Genomic DNA, 18319 nt, shown 5'->3' on the forward strand with positions numbered 1-18319 from the left:
ATCTAGTGAGTGTGCACTTTACAGCACTGGCCGCTTTGTGGGTGTTCGTCCATCCCAAATTACCCCAGAGCTTATTTTCTGTCTTTTCACTGGATCGTCTCCACCTCGCTCTCCTGCAATAAGTAGTAATGCTTTGACGCTTGAGGACACTTCAGCAACTTTCAATCGAGATTAATCTGTCTTTGAGATCTGCCAAGGTCTCCGTGGATGCACAGCTGAGAGAAAGAAAGAGAGGGTGGTTGCAGAGACGGGCCATTTGTAGCTGCTGTCTCAGAGATGTGGTTCCATTCCCACTTTGCAACCAGAGGGGACAGCTCACTATATCATTCAGCCGTTTGTTATTTTGTCTGAAGCAGGAGTTGGCCGAAGGGGAGAAATGTCTATCTCTCTCCCCCAGTTGCCTGAAGGTGAAACCCATGCATCACTCTGTGTGAGCAGAGTGTGAGCGCCTGTTTGCTTTTGCATGCATTCTTGTGTGTGTGTGTGTGTGTGTGTGTGTGTGTGTGTGTGTGTGTGTGTGTGTGTGTGTGTGTGTGTGTGTGTGTGTGTGTGTGTGTGTGTGTGTGTGTTCATGCAGATGTCCACATCAATATGTGTGCATAAATGGGAGGCTTATTCTGGAGCTATCAGGTGTCAGAGACTATTGTTCAGGCTGAGTGAACCAGATTGGATTCCTGTGATTCAGTTTGGTATTTCTTTGGTGTTAAACTAAACGAACCCGACGGGTCGCCTGTGTTTTTTTGACAACATCCGCCTATTTCCAGCCTCTGGCCTCTCTATTTATCAATCTCTCCCTGTTCATTTTGCCTTCAGCTGTGCTCCTATTCTCTCCTTCTCTGCCTCACCTCCCTGCTACCACATCTCATATTAAAGTTTTCATACAGACGGAGCCAAGTTTGTGTTTTTGACTTAATGGTGTGTAAGGGCTCTGTGTGGCCACGAGCGGTGGGAGATCCGTTTGCAATTCCCAGCGCCCCCCAGTGAATCGCAGTGATCCGTGTTTCTGCTGTTCCTGCGCCGGTTATTAAAAGCCAGGGGAAAGGTTACAGTAAATGCCACTCTGCTGATGTGCAGCTCAAGCTTGGCAGACCTCCCCAACCTCCCATCACCACCCTGAGGTTCACGCTTCACATTTTTGGAGAGCAGTAATTTAACCTTACTTGCTCACTTTTTCTCCTGCTAGACCCCCAAAATTGGCAACTGCATCCCTACTCTTGCTTGAAAAAACTTTCCACGCAGCCATCCTGACAAGTCTGCCACAGAATTAAAGGAGAAATCTGAAATATATTAACTGTAATAAATAAAAAAATGTCTATAATATGTTATCAGAAATTAAGAAAACATGTTAAGTTGTTGCTGATTTATTGCAGTAGGTATATTACAGATTACACCTTTAAAATAAAAAGCCTGGAAAGCAAAAGCAGCCCCAAACATTAGCAGGCTCCTGAGTCTGACAAATTGGCAGTTTCCTCTGAATCGTCCCCCTCCTCCTCCTCCTCCTCCTCCTTGTCTTCGGTGCTGTCCCTCCAAGCTGCCCCCTCCCCTCCCACCCTCCCTTGTCACCACTTCTCCCAGACACCCCGGGCACTCATCACAGAGGTCACGCACCTGTCGCCTGCTGTAAACAGAAAATGAATAATTCAGGAGTCGGCGCTGGTTGACTGCAACAGCTGATGGTCTCTCCGTGACGAGCAAAGATTTATCCCAAGGATTCGCGTTATAATCCTCAGCTGGAATCAGACTAATGAGAAACGCTCTCTGAAGAGTCTGAGGACCCGTTCAGAGCCAGACCGCACGTCCTTGACCTCTGTGGGTGATAAAGTTAGTTTGAAATGGCAGCACAAGAAACTTCCACCATTCATATATGCTGCTTTGGATTTTTAGATTTGCTGGAGGATTGTATTGATACTGTAGAACCATGTGCAGGATTGGGGAGTAATGGATTACATGTAACAGGGTTATGTAATTAGGATAAAAAAAAGTAATTGTAACTGTACTCCATTACTTCATAACACCACACTGGTCTCAGTGAAACCAGCTTATCTGACTGTTCTCTTGAAAAAATGCTTTAACAAGGTGGAAAGTTCACTATTATTTGGTTTTTAAATCAGGAAAGAGGAACATCACAGCACAGTGAAAGTTCTGCTTTCAACTGTGAAAATACTAACTCAACATCTAATGTAATCAACCACTAACATTAGCTACAGGAACCAACGGTCAGCGTTAACTATACAGACCAACAGCTAACTGTAGCTACACCAACCAACGTGAGCAACACAAATCCCAAACCGGGAAATTCTTGTGTTGCAGCAGCAAGTCATCAGACGAAGCACATGGTCGGCTACACAAACCAAGTGCTAATGTTAGTTACACAGACCAGCTGCTAATGTCTGCAAACTTTACTATTAAAAGAGACATTTTTGGCTGAAAAAGGGGAAAGAAAATCTGTCTGGAGCTGCAGCTATTACATTTTCTGTTTTCCACAGAGACATTGGGAGATATTAGACTAGTCATTAGCAAAATTTAGAGCAAAAGGCACTTAGCTGTAGGCTGTGACGCACATTTTAGTTGAAAATGAAAGTGTTGAAATAAGAGCTGTTAATCATTCCCATTTTTTTTTTTTTTGTCAGAGCATCAGGCAACCACTGGATTAGGCTAAAAGAGTCACATATGGCTCCACAGCCGCAGGTTGCTGATCCCTGAACTACGACCGCTAACATTAGCTACACAGAAATCCAGTCGAACTAACCTGTCAGTAGTGAAGCTGATGACCAGGATGGTGTGTGTATACGTGTGCATATGAATTTGAAAAGTGTATGTCAGTTCATTTGAAATTTGAGTGTAAAGTGTGATTATCATAACATTTAAAGCATATTTAAATGTTCATAAATAAGGCTATTAATCTAAACATGCATTCACACATAACAAAGTTATAATGAAACTGAAAGTAAGTTTCATTACTTTAATATTGTGATACTTGGATTAGGTCTTTTAACAGGTAACCCAACCCTGACCACGTGCACACATGCAAAAGAGCATCTCTACTGGCCTCTGGTTATTTCCTTCTCTCCTCTCCTCTCTTGTTTCCCATCCTCTCCTCTTCAAGGTAACAGCCCGCAGAGGGAGCTGACCTATAACAGAAAGCCGGCTTTATTTGAGAGAAATACCCAAGTAGCAGGCTGAGAGGCAGCGAGATGCCAGTTGGGGCTGCCGGGTAGCTGCAGTGATTGCTTTTCACTCCTTATCGCCACACCAGCAGGTGTCTAAGACGCGCTGTACGGCTGCAGTCTGGGGGGATTCACAATTATAACACCCTGGCCACCGGCTCACCCGCCACCACCACACACATACACACACACACACACACAACTCCCACCTCCACCCATCCATCCCTCTGCGCTCCTTTTCTTACTCTCTTCACATGGAGTGAAACCTTGCCACCAATAGTAACTTAGGAATCCTGTTATGGCCCCGCTCCTCCAAACACCTGCACAGGCCCTGATAAGAATCCTTATCTGCTCGGCCCCATGTCTCCTCTCTGCACCCAGGCAGACAGAGCAGAAGGGCCCTAAGGCTGGAGTATATTACACCGCCATGGGTGGTCACATTGATTGTTTTTCAACCACATTATCGTGTCTGGTGCGTCATGTTGGAGAGGGTTTGGGAGCACGAGGAAGTAGCGGCACTGGAGCAAGGCGCTAAATCCTCTGCCGTGGTGAAGTTTTCCTTTCGCAGCACAATGCCTCATGTGAAGAATCATCCCTTTATGGCGTTCTCCCATCTCTGTAATTACACATGAGGAATGAGAGGAGGCATCTGCATGCCAGCACTTTGAGGAGAGGAGGAAGGAGACAACAAAGAGCAGAGCAGCTTCTCACAAAGGCTTTCCAATTTGCAGCTTGCAGCTGTTTCTCTTCAGAGCGCTTGTCGAGCGGCCCGTCCTCGCTCAGCCTGAAAGTGGCTCACAATCTGAACACTGATGTCTTAGCTGCTGCTGCTTCTGCTGCTGATTGGAGGCCGATGTTTGGCAAACAATGACACTTTTCCTCCTTTTGTAAAAATTTGTTGACTGTGTTTGAGCCTGATTCTTCCCCTCCATTAACAGGTGCAGACATGATAAGCGACAGATTATTTGGGGATGACAGCTGTGCCCACACACACACACACACACACACACACACACACACACACACTTACCACCAACACTCTACAAAGAAATGTTTTGGCACGGAAAAAAAAAAAAAAAACGCAATTTGCATCAGTCTATTTGAATCATGACAACTTCTAATGAAAAAACTACATTGAGTTAGGGGAATTAAGATTTCATCTACAAAATAATTAAAAAGTATTTTTAATTACTACTTACCAGAGGTGGCAGAAAGGAGGGTATGGTAAAAGTAGATGTACTGATTCAACTTCTGTACTCGGGCAAAAGTGAAAAAGTCCAGGCACTGAAATGTTCTCAAAGTATAAAAGTAAAAAATGGCCCTCTGAAGGACATTTCTATCTGGTTGCATTGTTTTGTCTTAGTATGTCTTATACATCATTTTCACCTTGTTATGTATTTTAATTGTATTTGTTGCTACGTCTTTTACATCATTTTCATCTTGTCACATTTTTTGTTGTTTTCATCTTGTTATAGCTTTTACACTTTAATAATTTTATCTTTTGCATCATTTAACTTGTTCATTCTTTCATCTTTTACGTAATTTTTGTCTTGTTATGTCTGTCGTGTGTGATATGCAGTGATGGATACACCAAGGAAATCTCTTTGTTATTGTCCCATTCATTTAGTTTGAAATCAGTCTTGATGTTGGGAAGGTGGCGCGCAAGGACACAATATAAAAATAAGTAATACTACCCCTTTAAAACTTAAGTAACAAACCTTTTTTGAAAATGTAAGGAGCAGAAAGTTCAGATATTTGAAATATAGGGAGTAAAAGTAAAAAGTTGTCAGAAATAGAAATACTCACAGAGATTTTTCAGGTATCTGTACTTTGCTGAAGTACAGTGACTAAGTATTTGTACTTAGACACTTCCCATCTCTGTCACTTACTTCATTAGTGGTAACATAAACAGTAAAGGTTTTTAAGTCAATTACTCATTAAATTTTGAAAGTGTTATGTACTTAATTACCATAATTGTGAGCACAAGTTTTTAAGTTGACAACGTTTTAAAAAATTAAGTTGCTCCAGTTATTTCAGGGAGTGTAATAAACCACCTTAACCATCTGAAGCATGTGAGCGAGGAAGACGACATAGAGCCTGAACCCAAGGTGGAGAAAATGAAGTTATCAAGCACATTTCCAGTTACTGCAACTTGAATTTAGTCTTCAATCTATTAACATAAAATTTGAATTTAATTCATTAAGTTATTAAGTTGATGCAATTACCATCATCATGTCAACACAAATCATTGAAATGATGTTTGCAGCTTGAAAGGTTTATCTGAATCATTAAAACTGGAAATTCTATCTTGCAACCACGTATTTCATTAAGTGGTGGTAATAAGTTCTCCTGAATCACTTTTTGGAGTGTACTGTTCATGAACGTCTTTCTCCATCTGCCTTCATGACACACTATCTATGCATGTATTTACACAAGTGTTGGAAACTGTGTGCAATGTGGCTGTGCACAAATACTGAGCAGTATTGTGTTTGCTTGATTCCTGACATCTCCCCGCCATTATTTCACCTTTGTTTAGCTGCATATGCTGTACAGGATTGAAAACCAAATGAGCCTAATGGATCCACAAGGCATGGCACTGCGACCCGTAAATTAAGTCCCACAGATGTGCTTCTGTAGATTAATCTTCACGCTCATGAGCAATTATTCTGGCAGTGACGCTGAGGCATGAGGCTGATTTGAAACAATTACAGCCCAGGTTGGGCAAAATTAGCTCATTCATTTTCCAAGGCCACTGCTGATTGAGGGTGAGGGCATTTAAAAAAGCAACTGAGGGGTAATTGGTTTTTAACGTTGGCCCGTCCTTGAGCCAACCTTTTAACCTGAGCACGGACACTGCAGGGTTAAATTCTTTAGATAAATGTACGCATGTGGGGCTAATTAAAATTATTTTTGAACTGAATTATCTTGACATTGCTACTGTGTTCGTTTTTCTACATGTATGTACGTATGTATGTGCATCACCGTTGTGCTAACCTCCACAGCTGGAGGGCTTTTATTGCCACAGTCATGCTTGTGTAACTGCATTTCTGTTGATCAAATATAAAAATATGTAATAATAATAATAATAATGATAAGGAAGATCTTATTTGCACCTGGTTTGTAATGGTGGCTATTTGCACCCAGGGTGGAATAGCCAGTGTGGCCATTTACACCCAGGTGTATATAGCTTAGCATGGCAGAGACAAGCACTCAGGTGTCCAGAGTCAACAGTGCGCTCAGAATTTAAATAGCCAGTGGGCCTATTTATGCCTGGGTGTATAGAGATGAGTGAATGTGGCTATTTACACCCAGGTATATGTAGCCTATCATGGCAGCTACAAGCACCCAGTTGTCTAAAGCCAATATTACCATTTGTACCCAGGGTTTAACAGCCAGTGTAGCTACCTAGAGACTATTTAGAGACAAACTGACAAAAAAAAATCTGAACAAATTGCGACTGAAAACTGAAAAGAACAAATAAATGATAAATAATCACCACTGACCCGTAATTTCACACTACTAACAAACAGTTTCCCAGAACAGAACTTGAACCCCATGCTCTCACGGGAAAATCTTGAACCTGACCCATTCACCCACCACAGCTTCTTATCAACAGTGAATTAACTGCTGTGTGCCTATTCTTACCAGGGTACAAATAGGCACTCCGTAATACTATATAATATAAGAGCTTTCTCCCACTTCCCTGCTATGTGTTAAAAGGTAGAAAAAAATATGGCCCTCCAGCTAGGAACTTTAAAAAAAAAGCACAGGAAAGCTTTGCTTTTTATAGCCTGTACACATTTTCATTAAGAGTTTTAATTGGCCGTAGACACATGCCTAAAAGCAGAATTCAAATTAGGTTTGTTATAAGAAAAGGCTGAAACAAAGAACCTGGAAAGGCTGAATGAGTGAGGAAAGAGACATTTTGTGGAAAACAAATTCAGGTGGAATGGGAGTAGATGATCAGCAAGCCATTTGATGGCAGGAAAAAAACACTGCTCTGCAAGGCAATTTACTGGCTCACTGCAAATACAACTTGCTTAGCAGGAGATCTTTTGCATAACAATGACTGTAATAATACACAAGTAATGTACAGTACAATTCTCTCTGCAAGCAGTTTTCTAGTGCCGTTTATATAAATAAAGGGAAGTTTCTCTGCTGCAGTACCTAAGAATCTCGGAGAATCGCTGTGTAAATGAATCAGTAATTTTAAAGAGCTTTTCTCCTCCGTGTGTGTGTGTGTGTGTGTGTGTGTGTGTGTGTGTGTGTGTCTTGAGAGACACTGTTCCTCTCTGATGAGAAATTCAGGAGAGGATGGTTCCACTGCGTTCAGCGCAGCTACAACTTCATTTTCATTTCACATTCGTCACAGCCTCATAACCACCTTCATGTCAGCCTCTCAGTGTCTGAGTGAGTGTTTTCATCTCTTGCTCCTCTCATCTCATCAGCTGAGGAGTTAAAATTAGAAAACAACCTCTGTATTGTGCTTATTTTCTCCTCCCCCGTGCACCACACTCCTCCTCTTCCTTGAGGATGGATCCAACCAGCCCGGCTCGCCCACCATATCTAATCAATTCATAATGACTTGTCACAGTTGTCATGATGGCGCTGTGACGCTTGGTTGACCAGCCTGATATTTATTCATGTAAAAAACGATGTCGCACTTAATGCCACTTCCACAAATGACTCAATTTGCTGAGGAAATGAACCTCATCTGAGTTCCTGTCAATCCTGCAGAATTTCCTCGACCTGGGTTTTTGCATATGTGTGGGCCTGGCACGGCTTTGAGTGAGTTCAGATTTGTTTTTTGATGTGTCACTGAAAGATGGTAATGCTAATTATGGTAATGAAAATAGAGAGGAGGCCGCTGACTATTTCAGACAGATGTTGAAGCTCTTTGTCATATTTTTTACCTTTGATCATTTCCCACTTTTTCCAACAGTGTCTGTCATAAAAGTTCATTTTGTTTTTACCCAGCGGGAAAGGTCCGACAGCTGTCATTATGTTTGTAAAGCAAAGGGAGGAGATTAGGGAAAGTGTGGGTGACTTATTAAAACTGCTCACCCTGAGGCTTGAAAACAAAAAGCAACAAAAGAATAACATTTCCTTTTCTTCGTTCTTTGCTGTTTATCGTCTCGTTGAAGTTCTCTGTACTACAGAGCAATGGCTGGCCATAGGCACCATCTGCATGGATTAATGTGTTTGATATTTCCCTTCTCCACCTCCTTTTTCCTGTGTAGCATCAGGAATCGGTGGCATCTCTGTTGCCCGCCCGTTGCCGGCTGCCTCATAGAGCTTCACAGTGGGGAAGCTGAGCAATTTGTTTCTGGATGGCTCGAGGCTTATCGTCTCAGCTTGACAGATGGGCCTTGCCTCTGCTCAGGTTGGGTTCGGCAGCAGCACGCTGCTCACTGCTTGCCTGACAGAACTCATTATAGACACTCCCCGGGAGAAGAAGCATCTCCGTGAGGTCCTGTTACCACCGCCGGACTGCCACAACTCACTGCTGAGCCACACACCATAGACCCAAACATGCTGCTGAAACTTTTGATTTAGGAAATATTTGTTTAAACCTGCTGCAAGCCACTAATCTTAAAATATTTACCACCCTGTCAGTGTTTATTTTGCAGTAATGACCTGCTCACTGTACATTATGCCTTACTTGATGTAAAAAAAACACAGCTATTAATATGATAATGTAACAGTCTAATAGTAAAAAGGAGACAAATTACAGATAATTATGGGATTTCCCAGAAGCTCTGTTGGTAGAGCCGGCGACCCATGTGCAAAGGCTTAGTCAGGGTTGCCAGGTCCACATTTTTCATGTTGCTGTGGGATTATTTCTTTGTCCGCTAGTTGGAAGAACCTATTTTGCATGCAAATTTCATTAATAATATCTATAAATGCACCTCTGTATTTTAAATCAATTAAGTTATTTATACCTAAACCTTACCAAACTGACTTCAGATCAGCTTGTACACACACAGACCCGGCACACATCACAAGCATGCACACATAAACACACACAAATACGACATGGCTATGATCTCCACCTGCCGATGCTGGTTAAATCGGCTGTTGGGTTTGGTTTGGGTCTGGTTTTGATCTGCCAGTGGTCTGGTTTTGTCACACAGACCTGGCAACCCTGGGCTGAGTCTTTATCAGTGGCCATGGGTTCGATTGCAGCCTGCAGTCCAGTTTGATGCCTGTCTTCCAGAACTGTCCCCCCACTGCCGTCTGTCTCAAGCTGACCTATCAAATGAAGGCTAAAAGGAGCCAAATAAAATAAAAAAGAATCTAAAAAAAATCACAGATTATTAAATTACAGTAATCTTTGCGTCATGTTGACTCACCTCTCTCACCTTGAATTTGAACAGTCCTTCCAGGAAGTTGCAATGTTGTGATCCCAACAGTTAACCCAAATTAAATCCTCATGAATTCTGCACATCCTTGCCATTTTGTCCAAACACTGCAAGTTTTCTGCAGTTTAACCAATCATTGTAGCTTCCTCTGAGTTCCACCCATCATAGCAGTCCTCCACACATACATTATACATGTATGTCTCAATGAACAGACTCAGTGTTTCATTATTAAAATGTATGTTTTGTTTTGTTTTGTCATTGTTACTGGCATCTATCAATGCTCTGTGCACTTTTACATTTTATAATTTTGTGCTGTTTTGATTGAGTTTAAGCTTCAAAAAGATTTGGTGTCTTTGTAGAATACCCCCCAGGAGCATGTCTTCATTTACAAATGAAGCATATTTTGTTAGAATTTAGTAATCCTGAGGCTTTTTGGTGAGGTTACTTACACTCAGAACAGAGTGCAGTTTTATTCTCCATGGAACAAGCTGCTTTTGATTTTTAATTAAGTATACAAAAAAATCACAACTTAATTTTTACAATTTTCACTTGCTCCCACAATTTCATTGCAAAAATGTGTAGAAACATTGTGACATGGATCACAATTTTTTAAAGAAAAGCTATGAGATGAGGCATTTCAGGCTACAACAATCTGAAAAAAAGGTTGCAAAATCCAAGATGGCCTGCACAACCTTGTTGTTTGTCAGTGTCTGTATAAACTGGAAAATGTTGAGATCCTTCTCTGTAGAGGCAGCATTGCTGCTGAAGCCAAAGGCCGTATATTGATCATATTTAATCTTCAACGTGGGGTCATATTTTATTTATTGGCTGTAAATTAGCCTCTACCTTTATCCACATTGTGATGGAGCTGGCTGGGGTCTAAATCTGCTTATAAATCTCCTCCACACTTATCTCATGTCGTACTTCTTTTCAATTTATGTTCTGTGATTAATGAAGCACAAAAACAACCTGAATGACGTAACTTTACCCGCCAGCAGGCGAGCAGAAGTCAGCTGAGGTTTTGGGGTTGACAGAGAGGTAAACTCAGCCGGTTCAGTGTCTGACTTCGTACAATTCCTCTCACATCGCATGGGAAAGAAAAGTTATGAAGTCATCTCCCTTCCTGAGAGCGCTCTATTTTCAGTCGTGGGTCAAACTGTGCTTAGCCTTGCATATAATCAGGCCACATGGAGCAGTCTGCCACCTCCTGCAATCCAGGGAAAAGAAGGAGAAAGGAGGGCAGAACCACATATGAGAGATTTTTAAAGCGCAGATTAGCCTAAAATAGGAAAGGAAAGGAAGTACTGAGATTAGATATAATCCTCATAAGAAAAATCTTCACCACCTTATTAGAGATGGACTCGAGAATCTCTGCTGGAAAGGTCTCCGCCAACATTTTTATCATGTAGATATTTGGGTCGCACTGTATTTTTTACAGCACACTAATAAGACGTACTTTGTATCAAATTAGACAAACACTAGAAATATTCTTCATTAGACAGTATTAGATGTTTTATTAGACTCTGATTAGACTTTGTTAGTGGGTAATTAGGGACACATTACAAAAAATCTCTAGTATAAACTTAAGTGTATTATTTTCCATTTATGCCTAGTCCACACATATGCAGGTATTTTTAAAAATGAAAACCAAAATGATCTCTGTCCAGACAAGCATATTGGCCCCATTTCAGAAAAAGCTTTCATCCATATCAACACTCCTGAGAATGCATGTCACATAAAATTGACTTAAATGCACACAGCGATGTAAACAAGAAGCAGACCGTAATGACGAGGCAGGGAAATATGTATCCTTCCAGATAATGCTAGTTTTATGAAAACTATACATTCTGTCAATGTACAGACTCAAATACTCCACAGTATCATATCACATACTCTGAGTTGATTCTTATAGCTGCATACTCATGTGGTCTTTTAGTTGGGCTGTTCTTTAAACTGCATTTGAAATCTAGCAGATGAGCAGAACTAGCAGCACACTGACCAAAGCCGTCACATACCAGCAAACTTGATGATGCATCAAAACGAATCCATTATTGACAACAACATCCATGGAACAGAACTTATAGTCACACAAAACTACAGTCAAACAAAGTTTTCCCTTCTCTGTCGATGTAGTCTGTGGATTTAGCTTGGGGTTGTTTCACTTCAATGTGCAGTCAATACGGTGTGTTTGGTAAAAGTTGACAACAAGATCCTTCACTTCGGGCTCTGTACTCAGTGTTTTGATGTCAGCTGGATGCAGGAGGATGGTACAGCGGGAATCCACGGGGCTCATTTTTGTTGTTGCTCCTTCTTCCACATGCAGACGTTCGCTGAGGCTAACCAGGCCAACCATTCAAAAGTTTTCTCACCATGCAGTGTCTTTCACAGGCCCTCATGTAAACAAAGATGGAAACCATGGAGATAACAGCCTGCACTGATGTTAAACAAAGGAGACGGTGCACAGGCCAAAAACACTGGTCAGAGTTTTAATCTTCACCTTGGCAGGAATTTTCAAAAAGCTTTAGTAGACTCTTATTAGACTTTTGAAGTTAATTTGGGACACATTACAACAGAACTGTTATGTTGTTATGTTTCCCAAATTACCTTCTAATAAAGTCTAATAAAGGGTTTAATACTGTCTAATAAAGGAAATATTATTTATAGGTTTTGTGTAATTTAATGCAAAGTACAGCTTGTTACATCTTATTAGTCTACTGTAAAATAAAATGCAACCAATATTTGTATCTCAGCTGGCTCTTCTCTCTGCACGTGGACTCACAAACTGTTCAGACATCAAACGGGCAAAAGTCGGAGCTCTGCTCTGCTGAAATATTCCTCGCACATATTTAACGCACAAGTTGTATCTGCCTGCTGCACACATTGGAATACAAACTGTCATGTGCAGCACACGCAGTCATCAGCTTACACACTCCAGTACGCGGTATAGAGCGTGGTGCAGCCAACACGGCACGCCGAGTGACCCAGAAAAAGGGAGATAAAATATGATTCAAATAAACAACTTTAAGGCAAGGTGAGGAAATGAGGGGACAGAAAGGAGGGGGGATAAAATGAAAGGGTGCCTGGTAGAAATTTTAAATTGCATGCCAGTGAGAACGTTTCTCTACAGAAACAGGAAAGTGGCTCGCAGACATAAAAGTCTCAGAAAAAGGTCAATTTGAAAGCAGAAGCTGTTAAAAGCTGGTATTTAATGGGCCACTTTCCAGGTTTGCTTCTCATATGTAGAATAATACTGTATGCATCACGATGAGATCATATCTACAGCTGTGAAGAAACATAAATCTCGCCTGTTTCATGCAACTGAACTAATCAAATTGGCTTAATTGAACACTAATTGAAGTACCATCACCATCTCTGTACTGTTTTGTCTAATCAGTCCGGTAGCATCCCGTCATGAACTCAGGTTTGCAGATTATCATCACAGTTTGAAGGGGGAGGGGAGCATAGAAGCGAGGGAGGGATGGCTGCGAATGGAGAGGAATAAAAAGCGTCAGTCTTTAATTAAAACTGATTGTGGTTAATGTTCTCCGTCCATGCTATAATGGTTCCCACGGTGGCCCTCACACCACCTCCTGATCAAGCGGAAGCTAATTGGCTGTTGAGAGTCACTTTTCTCTCCCTCTCTGTCTCTCAGTGGAGTACATTTGGACATCCAGAGGCACACTCTTGGAAAAAAGGGTTCCAGAATTGTTCCTTGCCATCCAAGGAACCCTTTTTGGAAGAAAGAGTTCTGGATAAAACCCTTGGAATATAAAAAGGTTCTCTATAGAACCCCCCTGAGTGAACTCTAGATGAAATTTTTGGAAAATAAAAGGGATCTTGATAGAACCCCTGGGTCAGTTATAAATGAAGCCCTTGTTATGAAAAAAAGTTTAGTTGTAGAACCCCTGGCTGTGTTCTAGATAAAGCCCCTGGAATATAAAAAGGTACTGGGTAGAACCTTGGTTGGTTCTGCATCCACCGACATGGAACTGGCCCTGTCCAGCTTCAAGCACCCAATTTTGAACTGTTCTGAGAATTTCCACTAAAAATAAATAGGTTTGGAACCTGAAAGGTTGGTTCCCAGCTGAAACCAAAAAATAGCACGTTTTCTCTGCAACCTTTGAACCAAAGTGGGCCAATAGGAGTTTCTGGATGGAACCTTTCTGGATGGAACCTTTCACAGATGATTCTAGGTATAACATTTTAGGTTGGGTTCTAGGTAGAACCATCTGAAAGGCGTCTGGGTTGAGCCATTAAAAAACCCTGTGTGGTTGCAGTTAGTACCTTTATCTCTCAGAGTGCAGTTCAATGTCATTTCATGCCCTCAAATGGCTGTGAGACTCTGATACACTGTGAGGCCAATATACAGTTTCCAGGCGCAGCACGTGTCAGACAGTCATTTGTATGCAGAGCATGTTGTGGGTTATTTCAGACCTGAGTCAAAAAAAAAAGAGTCTGTGTCAGCCAGGTTATTGTAACAAAAAAGATCCAGTTGGATATTTATGCAGAGAGTTGTAGTTGCCGGCTCTTCCTGCTCTGTCAGATCCAGTCCCGTCAGCTCGTGGTCTGAGGCAGGGCAGCGGCTGCTGGGGAGTTCGCAGGGTGGCTGGGGGATGGTGAAACTGTGTGGCAACAGTGTAGCAGATGCACAATGAGCAACATCCTGTTATGACTCTGAGTGCGTGTGTCAGGATTCGGCTGTATGCACATTTGGTACTAGCGTACGAGGACTGCGCTGAACATCATCAAAAAGAGAGGTTATTATGCATACTTGGCAACTGACGAAAGACATCAACCACATGGTGCAGAGTAATTACGCTCATATTGTGCCTGCACTTAGTACTCATCACTTCACCGGTCAGAAATTTCCCTTGCAAATTCCTGTTCTAGTTTAGATGTGTAGATATTCATTATCACAGCTGGATAATCAGATCAGAGGCCTGGTGGTGAAGGTCTAACTGACAGTCCAACTGTTACTCAGCAGGCAGTCACAGCTGAGCAGCAGAGATGTGGTGCATAATGCCCTTAAATTCTGCAGAAATCAATAAAGACAGTAGCTCTTACTCCAGTGATCCCACAATCACTTGTCTGTACAAAGAAAAAAAAAAAAAAGAAAAAACACAAAACCAGAGACAGAGCCAACTCCTCCTCTCTGGTGTATTCTTTTAAAATGTTCTCCCACAAAAGATTTCGTCATGCTTTCTTTTCTTTTCTAGCAGGGTCTATAGGAAACTGTATAATGAAAGGTTTTCTCTTAGTTTCCCTTCTCTGCTGTGGTTGTTGAAGGCAGCAGGAGTAGTCTTGTGTGTTATTTTACCTTTTGTCTTTTTCTACAAACAGTACAGCCAAAGTCACGAGTGTCCTTGAGGGTCCACTGGGGTGCATCACTTGCAGCATTACTTTTTCCTTGTCTGTCTCTGTGGGCTTGAATGGTGACAAAGAGAATTTGGTCATACTGGACTCTAGAACATAGACTATAACAACAGACTTTATAAGGCTACAGTACATCCTGCTACCTCAGTATAAGCTGTAGAAAAAACCCCTCTACAGTCAGTGCGCTATGGGAGCATTCAGCCTACTGACACTGCCAAGGTTAATCAGCAACTATTGAAGCTACATGCTGAAAAATGAAGCCTAATTACATATTTTTAATGAGAAGATGACTGTTTCTTGGCCAAAAGGTTGCAACAAACCAGAGCCCAAAGAATGTTGTATTTGTCCTATTGGCACTTCCTAAGTCCCGCCCCTTTTTGCTCTGTGCTTCAATAACTAATAGCTAATCTACATCAGTCGTTAGCTCGCTAGTTACATCTGATAGCTAATGTGAGCAAAATGCCTGTAAATTAGCTAGCCAGCTAGCTAGCATTTTGCTAACATTAGTACAGGAAAGGAGAAAGTTGATTCCACCAGGTATCAGGCTTGCTCAACTGTTATTGGAGAACAGAGCAAAAAGGGGCGGGGCTTAGGAAGTCTCAATCGCTCAAACGACTGACGCTTATGTGCTTCTTGGGAGGATCATATCAAAATGCTTCTGTTTTAAGCAAGTTCATCCGAAGAAATATCGTGGACTTTCTTTGAGTGGCCAGACAGCAACAGGCTGAAGGAAAAAGAAGGTGGAGATCCACTCACCCAACTCTCAAGACCCTGCTGTGCCAGCATCTATCCCACATAATTACACTGGGCCACAAATAGAAAGGCAGTTTTCTCTCCTCCCCGACCCTCTCCTGTTCTCCTTCCTGTGCCGCTCAGCAGCAGTTTGCAGGGATACGCAGAGCACGGGGGCGGGGTGGAGGTATTTAGATGTGAGAAAAGGCAATTTGTCAGAAACCTAGGGGAGCACTGGAGTGATGACAAGAGAATAACAGTAAAAAGGACTGGGGGATTGAACAGCTAATTCTGTGATAGCGAAAGAGGAATGAGGAGGGAAGGCTCAGTGTGTTTGCTTGTGTACATTTGGAATCCATTATTTTCTCAGATGAGCAAGTAGAAAATAATTGAAAAATCAATGTTTGAATTCTGTGGCTCGGATGCACCACACAAACATACACATATCCGAGTAGATGCGATGTGACGGTGGATGTTGTGTAACCAAGCCCAGTGAGTCATGAGAGGGAGGAATGCGTTGTTGTGATGGTTGGAGGAGGAGGAGGCCTGCCTGGGGAAAGACTGGCGGAGACAGTCAGATCCGTTAGCAAAGTCATCTGGGAGAGAGGGGAAGAGGCTGGACATTTGGTTTCGGGCCCTGCCTCAAACTGCCAGCGGCTGTCTGGACCTCGGACCACAAGTGAGGCGTAAATAAACCTGAGCCCTGACGCAGACATGACTCTGTACAGGAAGAAACATATGTGCACAGAACCACATAGACATGCAAATTCGTACATATGTGCAACATTAAATGAGTGGAAAATGACGCAGTGTGATAGAAGGAGGTTATCAAGGGCTGCAGGCTGAAATAAGACAGCCTGCCGCAAACACACACACACACACACACACACACACACACAAGCACAAAGAAATGTGCTTGAACGCTCAAATATATGTTGCTTTGCTTTAAATTGTACTGAAATAGTACTGACACTGAGGGTTACTTTAAAAATACATTCTGATGTAATTACTGATTACCTGTTAAAAAAAATATATAATCAGTAACCTAATCCAAGTAGCACAATATTAAAGTGATGTATCTTGATTACTTTCTGTTTGTTTTGGATTACCTCAATACCAAATATGGTAAAACTGTCTAGCCTAATATAATGTTTTATATTCATTGCAAAGTTAATTAATTTTGTCCAGCTATCCCTCCCCTTAAATGTATTTTTGAATTGTAATCCTGATAAATAATCCCAATTTTTACAAAATGTAACTGTAGTCTGATGATGTATTTTTTTCTGTAACTATAATGGATTACAGTTACCTTTTATTTGTATTCTAAGTATGTAATCCTGTTACTTTCCAAGCCTGATCTTACGTGACTGTTATATTGACTTCCCCGTCACCCTGGGAGCTATTTGTTTTCAGAGGTGCGTAGGCAGTTCTGTTTGTACGTGTCTGTGTGCGCGCCTGTGATACTTGTCTGGTTCATGCGAGCCGAGCACACACACCCCTTCGCTCGCTGTCGTACATGCCTGGATTCGGGCTGTGCTTCCGTGGCAGTGTTATCATCCAAAGAGGCAAACAGCCAGCCCCTGATTTAATAAGCTGCCTGGGGAGCCACTGAGAGGTGGGGAAGTACTATCAGCTGATAACTGTCCTCCCTGCAAGCCCAGCTCTTTTCTCTGATAGCCCAGCCAAGAGAAGGCTCAGCTTCTCCTCGTTTTCTGTGTGAATGTGAATGTGAATGTGAATGTGTGTGTGCGTGTGTGTGTGTGTGTGTGCGAGCGATCCCCCGCCGGCTGCTGCCCACGTGTCTGTAGGCTGCGTCCGTCCTGTGCTGCTTCTCTCTGGGTGTCAGACAGACAGCAGAGGAGAGCCCACACATGGCAAAGGCAGGCCTGAGCCCAGCACTGAGGAGCATATGCTCAGAGCTTCAGTCTTTCAGCCCCCACACACACACAAACACACACACACACCCCGCGTCATGGCTGCCAATCCTGCCAAGCCGCAGACAGCCACGGGCCAGACTACTGACAGAGTTCCCAATCTATCACTCTGTTCCATTCTTCACACAGGTCATACAGCGGCAGCATCATCATCATAGCACAACCTTGAAACCGCTGAAACAAATACCTGCTAATATGCTACGTCAAACGAGAACAAACACCACATTCACAAAGCAACCACTGCACTTTACTTTGGCTGTTTTTGTTGTTTTGTTGACTGCGGTGGCTTTGGAGACATTTTTGAGCAGTCAGTTCAATTCAATTCAATAAGCTTTATTGGCAAAACATTTTACATGCTGCAAAAGCACAATTACAATCACAGGACAGTTACATTACGCCATAAGCTGATCAGCTGTTAATAACTGTCAGTTGTCTGTCAAGTTAACCCTGTTATTGTGAAAAGAGTCAGAAAGCGAACATTCTGCATTCATTTTAAATCTAATTAATGTGAAACTGGCAAACTAAAACAGTTAAAATGTTTGGGAAGGAGTGCTTTCTGGGTTCAAAATGTGTTTGTTTGAGATGCTCTTTGGATTGGGACACATCTGTACACAAAAAGTACAAAAACTCTCTTTGAAATTCCTTCATTGTCACAACATGGTCATTTTAGACTTTAAAACTAGAAAAACTCAGCATCATGCCTTCGTCAGGGAGCCAAAGACTTTATTCCATCGTTGCAATGCCTGTGTAA

General features: G+C 42.1%; 1 protein-coding gene across 3 annotated transcripts in view; it reads left to right on the forward strand.

The window, feature by feature from the left end:
• znf385c (zinc finger protein 385C) overlaps nucleotides 1–18319 on the forward strand; it is a 188179-nt gene that overhangs the window by 134396 nt on the left and 35464 nt on the right. The window lies entirely within an intron of this gene.

The sequence above is a fragment of the Lutjanus erythropterus genome, chromosome 19, assembly GCF_056507025.1.
Source record: "Lutjanus erythropterus isolate fLutEry1 chromosome 19, fLutEry1.hap2, whole genome shotgun sequence".
NCBI lineage: Eukaryota > Metazoa > Chordata > Actinopteri > Lutjaniformes > Lutjanidae > Lutjanus > Lutjanus erythropterus.